Here is a 16003-nt window from a genome sequence, read left to right as displayed (position 1 = left end):
GTGCTAAATGTAGCAAATCGACCTTTAGGCAAATTTTTACGTCCTGTGTTGTTTTTCAGCATTACATACAGTAGGCCTACTTATATGGCCCTTTTTACACAGCGATTTTCTACATTACATATAGTACATACAAAGCCCTTTTTACACAACAATTTTAAGCTTTACAAACAGTGCGTATCTCGCTCTTTTTACACAGCGATTTTCATCATTACATATTGTACTTATATAGCTCTTTTTACACAGCGATTTTAAGCTTTGCACACTGTACGTATATAGCTCTTTTTCCAGTGATTTTCCTCATTGCACAGAGTACATATATAGCCCTTTTACACAGCGATTATCAACTTTACAGAATGTACGTATATAGCTCTTTTTACATAGCGATTTTTAACATTACGTACACTTTATACATACCTCTTTTTACACAGCGATTTTTAGCATTACGTACAGTACATATATAACTCCTTTCACACAGCCATTTTCAGCATTACATACAGTACATATATAGCCCTTTTTACACAGCGATTTTCAGCTTTACAGACTGTAAAGCTCTTTTTACACAGCGATTTTCATCATTGCATACATACATTCATACATACATGTATATCGCTCTTTTTACGGTGATTTGCAGCATTACAAAAAGCACTTATATAGCTCTTTTTACACAGCGATTTACATTATTATATACAATATTTATATGGCCATTTTATCACCACGACGTTTCGTTATTACATACAGTACATATATAACCCTTTTTACATAGCGATTTTTAGCCTTACATGCATGCATATATGGCCCTTTTTACAAAGCGATTTTAATTATTACATATTACATACAGTACATATATAGCCCTTTTTACATAGCGATTTTCAGCCTTACATGCATGTATATATGGCCCGTTTTACACAGCGATTTTCATTCTTACATACACTACAAATATAGGCCTTTTTACGCAGCGATTTTCAGCGTGGCATGCACACATATATAGCCCTTTTTACACAGTGATTTTCATCATGACAAACAATACATATATAGCCCTTTTTACTTAGCGAGTTTCAGCAGTACACCCACACACATATAACCCTTTTACACTGCATCACATACAGCAATACACAACCCTTTTTCACTCAGCGGTTTCCAGCTTTTTAAGTGTGATATTCATATCAACCTAACATGGCAGCCTTGTCGTTTTGGCTGCAGATGTTTTCCAGTTTTAAAAACTGCAAAAACGTGCTTTTTTGGTATGTCCTACTTCTGGTTATGTAAAATTTGTCACCTTGTCTTGAGTTGATGTTAATGTAGCTTTATTTGTTAAGGAAAAGTACCGAGTTCCGGTTTGGAGGATGGCTCTCCCTGTTTTGTATAGTTTGTTTATTTTGAGTCCAAAACTGCATCAGCTAGCCTATTTCTCACAGTGAAATTTTAAAGAGTGTAGAAATTATTGGCAGAGAACGAGTTTGATTTTGTAGTTATTTCAACGTATGCGGTCGCTGTGAGTTCAAGCCCAGCTCATGCTCTCTTACTCTCCGGCCGTAAGTGTCAAGGCCTGCCAGCAACCTGCAGATGGTCGTAGGCTTTCCCTTTGCTCTGCCGTGTTTCCTCCCACCATAATGCTGGCCGCCGTCGTATAAGTGAAATATTCTTGAGTACGGCGTAAAACACCAATCAAATAAATAAATAAATAAATAAATCAAATTTCAACGTACTTTTTGCGTCCTCGAATTTATCTCTAGTTTGTTCGTTTGTATGTAGGGTTACAATTCAGGAGGTTTGTCTGATATGTTACCTGATGAAATGCGACAGTTTTCTCAGGGTGGTTAATTGTTTGCCTTTGTTATGGAGACTGTGAAAGAAAACGAAATTGGGTTTCTTCGACAAAAACCACCGCATCTATGACACAGAGTTGTTGGACGCCTATTGATTTTGAACGGACGTTTGTTTTAAAGGTAACAGCACATAAACCTACACATCTTTGAAAAACTCAGGACTGAAACTGAAAGTAAATCCAAGCGTCATTTTCAGCGTTCCACTCATTCTGCCAGAGGTTATTCGGATGTGATTTACTATTCATATTCAGAGCTTTGAGCATCCGTGTTTCTCGCACGGACCGGGAGGTGATAAATATCATGGAGGCGAATGGATAAAATGCCGATTTTTAACGATTTCTAAATTTTAAGTTGTACAGGACAGTGAATATGTCATATTTGAAGGTTAGGCACATTCTGACTACTATCCCAGAAAAATTCTTATCTAAAAGCTTTATGTTTCATTATTCATGCTAAAATCTTATTTCAAACCCAATCTCGCCTGGGGTGTATTCGGTTTGTTTTTACCTTCAGTACTTTAGTCACGTGACTAAGAGCGTGCTTATGCTTGGTTCAAAGCAGCTATGACATCACTATAACATTGATCACGTCTATTGGTTCAAGCCCCAAATAGGATTCTTCGTACCCTCTTTTCCAACATGAATCGAGGCACAAGCAAAACTGATCTCATTTCCTTGGAATTACAGCGAGGTCATCAGTAACTCCAGTCCCAGAAACGATTTGCCAAGAGAAATATTGAACTGTACGAAGGATGGCACGGAAATATCAACACATACCGCCAAGAAACCTGATCAAAGTTGTCTCCCTTTACCCACACGCCAATAACGGTTTTTGTGATCCTCTCTTGTTCGACGTTTGTCTGTCTGTGGTTGGTTGTGGGGAGGGGGTGCTATACACATTCTTATTTGTTCAGGTAGGAAGAGTAAATTTCAATCATATCTTTACTTTGACATCTGAATGTTAATTACCAACCTTTTAGGCGTTTAATTAGTTGACATTTAATGTTGTTTGCAGTAAAGTATGTAAATGTGCAGTTTAACGCATGGTTACGGGTTCGCATCTTGTCGCGATCCAGTTTTTGGTAGAAGTTGGGTACGATGTGGTGACGAAAGGCACATTGACTAGTTCTTGATTGGTGACGTATAATAAATTGGTATTAATTTCACCGCTTTATTTTTACCTAATTCTGCTCAAGCCATGGTGCTAAGTGGCGGATCAGTTGCTAGTATTTAAGCGTTTACACGAACAGTTTCAATAAAACTCTAACCAAGTTAAAATGACAAAAGGTCTTATTTCACCGGTTACATGTGACAATTTACCAACTATCATGCTGTCGTCACTGCTTTGGTTTTAAGATCTGTTCACATTGTGCGATTTGTCGCATTCACGAATTCAACGAGTTGAACGAAAAACAGGACAAGCGTTCTTCGATTTAATTTGTAGAATTCGACAAATCGCACAGTTTACACATCGGCGACTTGTAAAATAACATGTCCTATTTTCGTTCATCAATAGACGAATTCAACATCAGTCAATACAACAGACTGAACTGCGTGAACGAGGCTTGGCTCAGGGTGGTCAACACTTTTGTATTTGACAATTTTCTATTTGTTGCGGATTATTACCAGGGAGCATGCAAATTAACTCGAATATATCCGTGAATTAGGGAGAGTAGGGAGAGTTATTTCATTTTGTTTACAAGGCGGAAGGATGGTGTGGGTGTTGTATGTAGCTGCAAGATTAAAATACTGCCACGTTTTCTTCTTGTCCTAAATTGTAAATATTCTACAAAATACTGGCAAATCTTCCCTGCTTCTGATGATATTCCCGTTTTGCACACACTTTGTGATCGTCGATTATTTTAACGTGCCGAAGACCAGAGAGCTCCCTCTGGTTGAGTCACGCCAGTGCTGTAGGGTATGTACAGTGAGCCCCACTGCACGTGACTGCTCTCGACCAATGGCTAGCCTAGAGTCTACTGTGTGTAGAAATAAAAGACTTTAATCTTTCTGTGACGACATGGCGTTACAATAGTTCTTACCGAGCAGGACTTGTATATATTGTAGTCACGAGAAGTTGTTATGCGACACCCGGCTTGTGGCATATACATGTGAATAACCATCGATCGTTGTGAGTATAACCATGTCAACAAAAACAACATTCCATTTCACAAACGGCCTGGCTCATTCCATTTACGTCCACGGGAGGAATTTAAAAGGTGATTCTTTTGTCGCCTTCTTTATATATATGCAATACCAAAACGGCCAAGGGTTATAGAATCATAAGTCTGATCTTTGGCTTCCCCTCAGCACGTACGTGGAAAGGTTTGGGAGCAGCCTGCGGATGATCGTGGGTTTCTTCAGGGCTTTGCTCAACGACCGTATAATGTATAAATATAAGCGTCAAGTCCGACATTCCTATACCATTCGTGGTCCGTAAAGGGCGTTCCAAGTCGATAATCGCAAGATCCATTTCCAAAACAACGTTTAACACTAACTCCCAAAAGACAAAGGTATGTAAGAAATTATACAAATAAGAAATAAAGCCGGTAACACACAAGAGAGAAGCGGTCATCAGTTTACAGTGATGCCGGGCAGACAATGAATATTCCTGGCATGGACCACCGTTGTATAAATGAAATATTCTACAGTATAATTACAATAAATAATAAATAATAATAAAAAACATAAAAATAATAAATGATTGGTAATCGGAACTGATGTCTAGCAATATACTGATGGTTAGCGCTTTGGCGCAGAAGAATGACCCTGTAGCCTCTCATCGGTGTGGTTGATGTCAGTTCGTCCTCCCGGCTTTCTCTCCGTTCATATGTGGGAAAGTCTGTCAGCAATGGTGGGCTCTTAGGATGGTCGTAAGTTTGCCATGAACACTGCCCGCATTCTTCCCACCATAATGCTGGCCGCCGTCATATAAGTGACGTATTCGGAAGCAGGCTTGCGGCCTAAAAACACCAATCAAATAAACGAATAAATCAATAAATATATCGGGTGAGCATGAAAAATGGACCGTACTTTGACACTCAATATCTCAGAAACTCTCTTACGTCAGCTTCTAAAAATTTACACACTGAAGTCACGATGTTCTAAGTGTGCAGATGAAATTTAAGATTTCTATTCATGGGACTAAAATCAAAATAGAATCAAAAATGCATGTTCCAGATATTTCAAAATGATGTTCTACCTTGTTTTACTTGAAAAGGTGATCAATTGGTCCTCCATCTTCTCGGTAGATGGCGCCCAAACGTTTCTTCCATGAACTGATTGAGTCCCAGATCTCCTAAAAAGTAGTTTTTTTTTTCAGCAGTCCTTGATGCGTGTCACACAGGTGCAGCACGCGATCTACTCATGACACCTGACAGGTGATGCAATGTATGTCACCCCAAAGTGCGTTTTTGAGGCTGTGTTTTCAATTTAACCCTGTGTACCGACTACTCAAATTATGACCTTGAAAATTGGTCAGTATGTTAACAAAATCATGTCATTTGAATGTCTAAAGTCTAAAGAGTAATGGAGAAATGCAGCATCAAATGACGGCTCATTTTTTATGCCCACCCGATATGTGACAACTGTCAGCTTTTGGCTATAATGGCACGAACGTTTTGCACGTGCAAAGAGTATAGCACATAAAGTTATGGCCTCAAAGGAATCATATTTAATTTGTAGTAAGTTTCAGCGAGTTAAATAGAAAAATATATGTAGGTCTACTCAATAAATACACACACCTATTACCTGCTTGCTGGCCTAATTAAATAAATAAATAAACAAACAACTAAATAATAAAACAAACAAACAAACAAACAAACAAACAAATAAATAAGGAAACAAATAAATAAGTAAGGCCCTTTAAATGTGAAATCTCCTCTTCGCACTAGGAAACAGCAACATTACCATGCTGATACAGAAGATGAAGCTTTGTTATACCGAACTGCACACATATCAGGATAACGTATTTACACGGCCATGTGCGAGATAGTTTTATTATCTGGTCCACGTAAGATGCGGGTCAGACTTGCGGCGTTGTTACCCACAGGATTGCCGTACCCCGGGGCCACATGGCGGGGAGAATAAGGCAAATTCATGATCGATGAGAAATCAAAATATAATTATATCCTAAGTGAATGGCATTTCGACGAGCATGTGCCCAGTGCAGACACATATACGGCAAGGCTTATTTCGTTAAAATCACTGTTTGAATTCATCACTCTGTCATCTATGCAGGAGGATAGCGGTATTTCTGTGCGCACATGGCTAAGATCACGATTGTTTCGTGTAGATAATGTCATCTGTAGAACACGATATCGCCACTTACAGATTACTGCGATCTATTGTTTTTTTTTCTTTTTATTGCACATTATTTGCGAAATATATAGACAATGCCATTGTGTCATGTTATAGCCATGTCGATTTCGGTTGATAAGCGTCGCAAAGTACATGTGTAGTACTGTGACAACTCCAATAAATGACGCAAGGCTATACACGGTGTAATATTTCAGTTTTATCCAAAGCATTTTCCATAGTTACATTAGTAATGACCACGTGTGATTTGTAACCAGCCCTGGGCTATCTTAAGTCGATAGCACTATCATTAGTCGATATCTCAGGGAAGCCGATGGTATGTGGAAACCGATAGTGTATGGGAGCCGATGGCGCCCCTTCACCATTTATTTATTATTTATTATTTATATAATTTTTTTTTACGACGTAATCAAGAATATTTCACTTATACGACAGCGACCAGCGTTATAGTGGGAGGAAACCGGACAAAGCCCAGGGGAAATCCACGACAATCCGCAGGCTGCTGGCAGACCTGCCCACCCCTTCACCATTTGGCTATACTTCACGTTTACCCGTCGATTTTTTTTACGACGTAATCAAGAATATTTCACTTATACGACAGCGACCAGCGTTATAGTGGGAGGAAACCGGACAAAGCCCAGGGGAAATCCACGACAATCCTCAGGCTGCTGACAGACCTGCCCACCCCTTCACCATTTGGCTATACTTCACGTTTACCCGTCGAATTTTAAGATGGACGTATCACATGTAGCTCAGTCAGGTGAGATGTAGGCGTCTAGCTTAGAGAAGTAAACACGAAGGTGTATAGCTGAGGCAAGTAAACACGAAGGCGTGTAGCTGGGGCAAGAAAAAATGTGGGCCTATAGCTGAGATTAGTAAACATGTTAGTGCATAACTGAAAAAGTTAAATATGAACCCAAAGAACATTTAACATCGTTTAAACAGATATACATCAAATACGTTTTCATTTACAAGCACAAAATGACCGACGAGCGACCACAAGTAGTATCGACGCATGCGCAATTCATTAACACTGTCCAAAATCAAGAAAAGGAGCACTATCTTTTCGTATCTATAACTGATAAAATTCTTGATACGATTTGTTCAACAGGCAGCTCCACTCGGCAACGATGGTGTTTATTAGCAGTATTTCTGAGTGAATGAGTGATTATCGCCTAAGCTCACTTTATGGACGTATGCAGGTAATATTGTTGCGGACATTCATAAATTGTTGAGCATTTATATTATGGCGCTAAACAACAATCAAATGAATAAATAAATAAATATGTAAATGAACGGACTGTGTGTGATAATCACCCTCTGCACTTTCTGGACCATGCAGTTTAGTAAGAAAAGCCATTACAAGGTGCTATATTCCACTGCATGTTGGTCACTTATCACTAATTACGTCGTTTTATCGCTTTACAGCATTCAAGCGAAGTGCGACAGGCAAGAATCTGGGATCGACCTCACAAAGAAAGTTTTGACTTAAGTCAAAATTTGAAATATGATTTTAGAGCTTATTTTCAAGCCTTGTATATTAAAATTTTGATCACCTTATCCATGTTATGTTGAGACGAATGCGTGAAAAGTTCAGCTTCTAATACCGAAAGCTAAGCATTGTGAAAATATTTTCAAATTTGACTTAAGCCAGAAATGTCTTCGTGGAATCGACCCTGATCCTCACCATATTAAAAGTGAACTGTTCATGTTGTATTTCGTAACTCTCTAAATGAATGAATAATCGAATGAATGAATGGATGCTAAGATTTAACGTCAGACATCGTATTAGTGGATGAACGATCGAACGCAAATATGTATAAATATAGGGAAGGGTGGACGAATGACTATTGGGTTTAACGCCTCATTGGCATAAGAATGAATGAAAAACGAATGAACAAATGAATGATTACTATTGAAAAAAGAAAGGATAGAATATCAACGGCAATTTTATGATTATTTATTTATGTATTTATTTGACAGATGCTAAACATCATACTCAAGACCTGATTTTTATCGAGGTTTCAAAAAGGCAGCGTGTCAAAGTCTGTCGCAAAATGTTTTATTTCCGTCATCTTAGTTGTAGGGGACACGCTCATGTCAGCTAGGCATCTCATTTTCCTCAATTCGTTAGGCTTTTTTGGCTTTTTGGTTGGAGTTTTACGCCCTACTCACTTGTACCACTGCAATCAGCAGTATGGTAAGACTAAACGGGGAAAGTCTGTGACTATCCGCAGGTTACTGACATACTTTCCACGAACGACCGAATTAAGGGTAAGCGAACGTGAACTGGTCAGTCGACATGAATATAACGTTTTATCACATTTGCTGCGCACATACCATTCTACATATAACAATTAGCATATATCTCAATTGTATGTATTTTATTTTAAAAGCCAAACCATTGACTGATATCACAACTGTATATTTCGACAGTCATTTTCGTGTGTATTTAAACGTAAAACAGGTGAAAACAGGTGTAAGCGCACCAGAAAGTGACTTCTGTTAGCATGTATTACAACAAGAATTTGTTTATTCATAAAAATACGAACGGGTGGTTATGGATGCGTTTAATTCTTAAATATACATATATTATTGCGTGCTTGTGAATGCATGTAGATTCTTAAATATACGAATGGGTGGCTGTGAATGCGTGCAATTTTTTAAAAAAGTTTAACCAGCAATAAACGTCGAAACAATAAATGAAAGAGGTCTAATAAGTAGAGTTTTCCAGCTATATTCGTGTATTGCATTTGAGTTCTTTTCAAGGAATTGGTCATTTTAGCAAAGGTGGCTGAAGTTAAGGCTCCCGCCGACAACAGGGCCCTTGACCAATGAGCTCTGGCTCTTTGGGCTGCGCCCTTAATGTCTGGTGCTTTATTTGACGAAGGTAGTTGGTTTACTGCTGACACTCTAACCAATCTTTAAGTAGCCGGTGTTTGATATCTGTCTTCATGTATAGCAATCAGCAGACGGTTGTCGCCAGACAACATTTAAAGGTTGTTATAGACAAACACAGCCATCCATAAGTATGAAAGAAAGATCAAATAATGGTATCGATAAAAAAACACATATCTTGCAAGACATGTTGTCCATCGGAACAGCCTGTAGATAAATGGTCACTTCACTAGAAGGAAAATCGCTTTTGTTAAAAAACAACTTTATGCCCATTAAGTTAATCCAGTCGGAAATTCGGTTTACGATTGGCGTTTTTTCTTTTTTTTTTTTTTTTTTGAATTCTTTCCAAGCGAAGTAATATAATGATGATCATTGATTTTAAGTTTGTTCACATTAGCATATTCAAATCGCCTAGATTACCACTTGGCGTTCCTGTTGAGATAAATAATGCTTTCAGGATTTAGTACTCCCGCGCGATACAACCAATATTTCATTACGTCACAGTCAAATCTAATTTCGGCATTAAACGTAGCCACTTCTACGGTGTATGCAAACACCTTTGGGGAAAATTCCGGTGATCTCTTTAAATTAGGGCCTTTAAGCTCTTAATTGAATATCGATCTAAGAAGATGTAATCGATGAATCCGATCTAACTGCTAGCGTGTAACAAGGTTGCGATGAAAACCCCTGGCATAGCGAGCGCCCGAGGCCTTTGTGAAACGGAACAGTAGCAAGCTATCCTGCAAAAGGCCATCCTATATTTCACATTTATCCGCATCTGATTATGGCGGAACACGTACGACAGGTTTTGTTTATCTTTAGCTGGAAATGTGGCGATCATTATTGGCTTCTTTGTCCTTTTCTGAATATATAATGAAATCGTTTAGCAAATAATTGTCAAAGGATGACAAATATATGAGCATGAATTATTGAAAGGCTTTGAGTAAACAGTTGGCACTGCCAATTTTTGTATGGTAGAGGCATGAGACATGATTTTCAACACTGCCACGTCTGAGTTTTGAAAAGCTTTACTGAATTTTCGGAGGGTAGAGCCTGTAAACACAGATTTCCACTAAATAAAAAAATTTAAACGGCTATAATCGTAAAACCATAAAATCGTTTTAAGGCGGGAATAAGTCTCTTAGTTGACTTACCTCTTAGTTGTACACCTGTACCTTACTGAGCTTCATTCAGCTCCCCGTGAATAATGTGGTTATTCAGATAATTACGTTGTGTTCAAATGATGTTACTGTTTACAGCGGCTCCAGTTTGCTTTCCTTTACGGTTAATTCAGATACAAGAATGGTACGTGGAGAAGTTATATCTTAATATAATGTCCTCGTGGTTTGCAGTGATTGTTGTTGTCCTTGTGGCGTCAACGCACTTGTCGTTTCCGTTGTGGCGTCCAAACGGTTGTGTATGTCGTTGTGGCATATATGGGCCTGTCGGTGTTGTTGTGACGTCCATGCACTTGTCGTTGGCGTTGTGGCGCCCATGTAAATGTAGCTTTCTTGTGGTTTCCAAGCAGTTTTGCTCGACGTTGCGGCGTCCATATAGTTGTCGCTGGTATTGTGGCGTTCGCTATCATGTGACTGTCGTTGTGGCGTTCATATCTCTGCTGTTACTGTCGCGCTTTGCATCTATACAATTTTCACTGTTACAGTTGTCCATCCAGTTATAGTTGTGTGTGGCTTCCAAACAGTTGTTTTGTCCCTGTAACGTTCATGCAGTCGTCATTGTCGCTGTGGCGTCCCTGCAGTTGTCACTGTCGCTGTGGCGTCCATGCCGTTATCACTCTCGGTGTGGCGTCCATACCGATATCCTCGCCAATGTTGCGTCCATGCCGTTATCACTGTCGCTGTGATGTCCATATTATTATTACTGTCGGTGTGGCGTCCATGTCATTATCAGTTTTGGTGCGGCGTCCATATCGTTATTACTATCGTTGTTGAATCCTTGGCGTCATCCCTGTCGTTCTGGAGCCCTTCACGTTATCTTTGCCGGTGTGGCGTCCACACCGATATCACTGTCGGTGTGACGTCCATGTCGTTATCGCTGTCAGTTTGGCGCCCATGCTGTTATCGCTGTCTGTGTGGAGCCCATGCCACTTTCGCTGTCGGTGTGGCGTCCAAGCCGTTAGCACTGTCGTTATGGCGTCCATGTCGTTAGCACTTTCGCTGTGGCGTCCATACCGTTATCACTGTTGCTGTGTAATCCATGTTGTTATTTAAGTCACCGTGACGTCCATGTCGTCATCACTGTCGATGTAGCGTCCAAGCCGTTAGCATTGTCATTATGGCGTCCATGTCGTTAGCACTTTCGCTATAGCGTCCATACCGTTAGCACTGTGGCGTCCATATCATTATCACTGTTGCTGTGTAATCCATGTTGTTATTTAAGTCACCGTGACGTCCACGTCGTCATCGCTGTCGATGTAGCGTCCATGCTGTTAGCAATGTCGCGTACTGTCGTTATCACTGTTGCTGTGGAATCCATGTCGCTATTTCTGTCACCATGACGTCCATGTCGTTATCGCTGTCACTGTGGCGTCCATGTCGTTATCACTGTCGGTCGGATGTATTTCTCGTTGCCACTGTTGGTCGGAGGTCCATGTCGTCATCACTGTCAGTGTGGCGTCCACACCGTTATAACTGTCGTTGTGGCGTCCATGTTGTTACCACTGTCGGTGCGGCTTCCATGTTGTTATCACTGTCTGTGTGACGTCCACACCGATATCACTGTCAGTGTGACGTCCATGCCGCTGTCGCTGTCATTGTGACGTCCATGCCGCTGTCATTGTGGCTGTGGCATCCATGTTGTTATAACTGTGGCTATGACATCGATGCTGTTGTCAGTGTCGGAGTGACATCCATCGCTGTCATTGTGACGTCCATGTCGTTATTGCTGTCAGTGTGACGCCCATTCCGTTCTCACTGTCGTTGTGGCGTCTATGCTGTTAGCCCTGTCGTTGTGGCGTTCATACGGCCACCACTGTCGCGTCCTTGTCGTTATAACTGTTGCTGTGGAATCCATGTCCTTATCTCTGTCAATGTGGCGTCCATGTCGTTATCGTTGTCGACGTCCACACCGATATCAATCTCGCTGTGGCATCCACACCGATATCACTCTCGCTGTGACGTCCATGTCGTTATCATTGTCGGTGTGGCGTCCACACCGATATTATTGTTGCTGTGACGTCCATGTCATTTTCACTGTCAGTGTCGCGTCCATGTCGTTATCACTGTCAATGTGGCGTCCATACCGATATAATATCGCTGGGATGTCCAGGTCGTTATCCTGATGGTTGTGGAGTCCATGTCGTTGCCACTGTCGGTGTGGCGTCCATGTCGTTATCACTGTCGGTGTGACGTCCATGCTGTTAGCACCGTCGCTCTGGTGCCCATGTCGGTATCAGTGTCGCTGTGGTGTCCATGTCCCCATCAGTGTCGCTGTGGCGTCCATACTATTGTATACTGGTCCTAATGTGAATATACTTAAGGTGCTGCCTAACTAAAGCACCACATTGAATACACTACACAGGTATCAGGGGCCAAATTAACATATAATCGAAAATTATCAATATCAAAAAATCATTTATCGATACTGATTTTGATTAGATGTTAATTTGCCACCCTCACCTCTCCACAGATATGAAACGAGATGACAGCACAGTATTTTGAGCAATTCTAGACGTGTAGCAATTAGCAATTCATGCAATGCTGCTACATATTGTGCTAGTTGCATTTTTCAAGAATTTATATGAACAGCTAGAATAAAACGCCAACTGAGATAAACAGACAAAAGGCCGGATTTCATTGGTAGCGCATGACCTTTTGCCAACTTTTATATTGTTAATTCTGCTCTGGATTTTTTCTGTATGCTGTAATATTTTACTCCCAACTGTCACCGAGAACAGACACCGCCCGAATGTCGGAAGGCCTACCAACATCATGCTGATGGTCGTGGGTTTCCTCCGGGCTCTGTCCGGTTTCCTTCCATCATAATACTGACCGTCGTAATATAAGTGAAATATTGTTGAGTACGGCGTAACACAATAATCAAATAAATAATCAACAACTGACACCGCATCGATATTTCAGCTCCTGCGGACCTCCGATTTTTAACTCGATTCATTGCTTTCTTATGACCATACGGAAGAGATGTTCACGATCAGTTTTATGGTTGGAGAAAAACGGGGATGTATGGGATAAAGCACGGACCTCAGGTACAGTCTATACACACTATACTCGTGGAAGACATGTGACCTTCAAGGAACGTTAGACTGTGGAAATGGACACACATGGTCACCCAGGCACCAAACGAAGAATGAGAGCAGACAAACGTACGGACCTCTGCGCACAGAAGTATCGATACTACAGGGTTCACCAGTTCTAGGTATGGCCGATGGAAGGCTGTAGACCATATGGTCGGTCAGACCCGGTCAATAATCAGTTGTGATGACAGCTGGCGTGAGGCAATTGGCGTGAGGATCGTCCTGATGATGGCATATCTCCTTAGTGTAAACGTTGTTAGACAATCTCAGTCGTCCCGTTCTCGAATGACCAGGTTTATGGCCGGTCTGTCTAGTGTTGTCTTTCTGCCCAGACTAGAAGCTCATCACCAATGCGATCGCGTCCCAACAACCAGTTCTTAGTAGAACTATAATGTTAGTGTTTAGTGACGTTCACAAAATTGCAATTAACATTACTGCAGTTTTTTGCACCTAATTCTGTTTAAAATGTAATGGTGTAAATTGTAAAGCTTTAAGCATTTAAATGCACATGAACGCTTAGAATAAAACCCTGTAGCGCGCTAGCGCAGCGTAATGACCCAGGGGCCTCTCACCAATGCAGTCGCTGTGAGTTCAAGTCCAGCTCATGCTGGCTTCCTCTTCAGCCGTACGTGGGAAGGTGTGGCAACAACCTGAGGATGGTCGTGGGTTTCCGCCGGGCTCTGCCCGGTTTCCTCCCACCATAATGCCGTGGTATAAGTGAAATATTCTTGAGTACGGCGTAAAACACCAATTAAATAAATAAATAAATAAATAGAATAAACCCCTGAGGTAAATTGACAAGTGGCCGAATCGAGCCGGTTACGTGTGAATATTTGCCAATTGTCACACTATCATCGATGCCGTTGTTTTACTCTCTGTGTTCCAGTGGTTAAAGTATATTGCTGTAACTCAGTCCCCTAGCGTTTTAAGGCCGATAATCGTAAGTGTCTATACCTGACTCCAGAACCTAAGAGAGAAGCCATATATATACATATTATACACTCAAAAAATAATCTGTTAAATGTAACAGAAAGTCTGTTGTCTGTGTGATGCTAGAATATATTCGTTATTATTCGCAGATTATTCTGTTAAATATAAGACACGTATTTTAATAATTCAACATGAAGATTCTATTAGACTAAGGGGATATTATATTGACTGTGACGGAATATTTTATTATTGTAAAAGAATATATTCTAGCATCACGCAGACAACAGACTTTCTGTTAAAATAAACGATTAATTGTTTGACAGTACTTGACAACCATTTTAACCAGCAAAATCTGGATCTTAGTATACTAGCTGCTGGAACAGGTACCTAGCAACGACACGAGAACGTCGCCACGAATCTCAGCACTTCTTCCGCTAACGCTTATATTGCTTAATCGCATTTCTCGCAAATTCGAATATATTCAGTCGCAAATTCGAATATATTCAGCCGGAAAGAACCTACGAGCCCTGGGGATTTTAACGTATGAAAGTCACAAGCAGCTGAGATTATCTCAAGGAGTACAGCGAGAAGTTGACATATTAAACAATATATATCCACTGCATAAAATTTATATATTTCATTAATACCCAGTTTCCTCCCACCATAATGCTAGCTGCCATCGTATAAGTTAAATGCTCTTGGGTGCGGCGTAAAACACAAATCAAATAAATAAATATTTTTTTTGCATAAATAATTCACATATATAATTTGTCCATATTTTTCGCAAAGTAATGTACAAATATATACATATATGTATTGGAAAATGAAATACGTTAGAGTTCTAACATTCAAAGTGGCTGCAAGCTGCGGTGATGTAGTGAATTTTCGTAAACAGTAGAAACATACTTAAGAACATCGACTAGTTTTGGCCTGTCTCGCTTGTTTCAGTATAAGGGTAGATGGTTTAGAGATGAGACTTTAATCGACAATCAAAGAAACAAAAATGTAGCGGCACTTGTTTCGAGCTAAAAGACTTTATTTGTTTATTTATTTATTTGATTGGTGTTTTACGCCGTACTCAAGAATATTTCGCTTATACGACGGCGGCCAGCATTATGGTGGGAGAAAACCGGGTAGTAGGAAGCCAGCATGAGCTGGACTTGAACTCACAGCGACCACATTGGTGAAAGGCCTTTGAGTCATTACCCTGCGCTAGCACGTTAACCAACTGAACCACGGAGGCCCCATTGTGGATAATTATATACCCTGCTCACACGGCCAAAGTTGAGCTGGTTTGAATCCGAAAGTGGAACTGAGCCTGTTCGACGTCGCTCATGTGAACGCAACTCGGGGGCATTTCATCCCGTTTATTTGCCTCTGCTGGCAAACGTGGCATTACGCCAGTTTAGGGACTTGAGCCGGTTTATCTGTGTCGTGTGAACGGTAACTGGATTAAACGCCTCGGATACGTGGAGGTCAGGGTAACGTTGCAATTACTAAACGGGCTTAAATGAGACTGAGTGAACGGACATATGCCTGAAACGGCTTAAAAACGGCTTGGCCACATGGCCGTGTTAACGCACGCGTTTTCACAACTGGCTTCGATTTAAACTGGTTTACGTTTGATCCGGTTTAGATTTTGGCCGTGTGAACCAGTATTATAAACTACATGTACTCTGTAAAACGATCTGAATGCCGAGGCCATCTATTCGCTGAGAACATTGCCTGCGTTTTTCCAACACCATTTAAAACTCTGGACA

The sequence above is a fragment of the Liolophura sinensis genome, chromosome 13 (genome assembly GCF_032854445.1).
Source record: "Liolophura sinensis isolate JHLJ2023 chromosome 13, CUHK_Ljap_v2, whole genome shotgun sequence".
Taxonomy (NCBI): domain Eukaryota; kingdom Metazoa; phylum Mollusca; class Polyplacophora; order Chitonida; family Chitonidae; genus Liolophura; species Liolophura sinensis.
The sequence above is the reverse complement of the archived record's forward strand: the minus strand, read 5'-3'. Positions refer to the sequence as shown.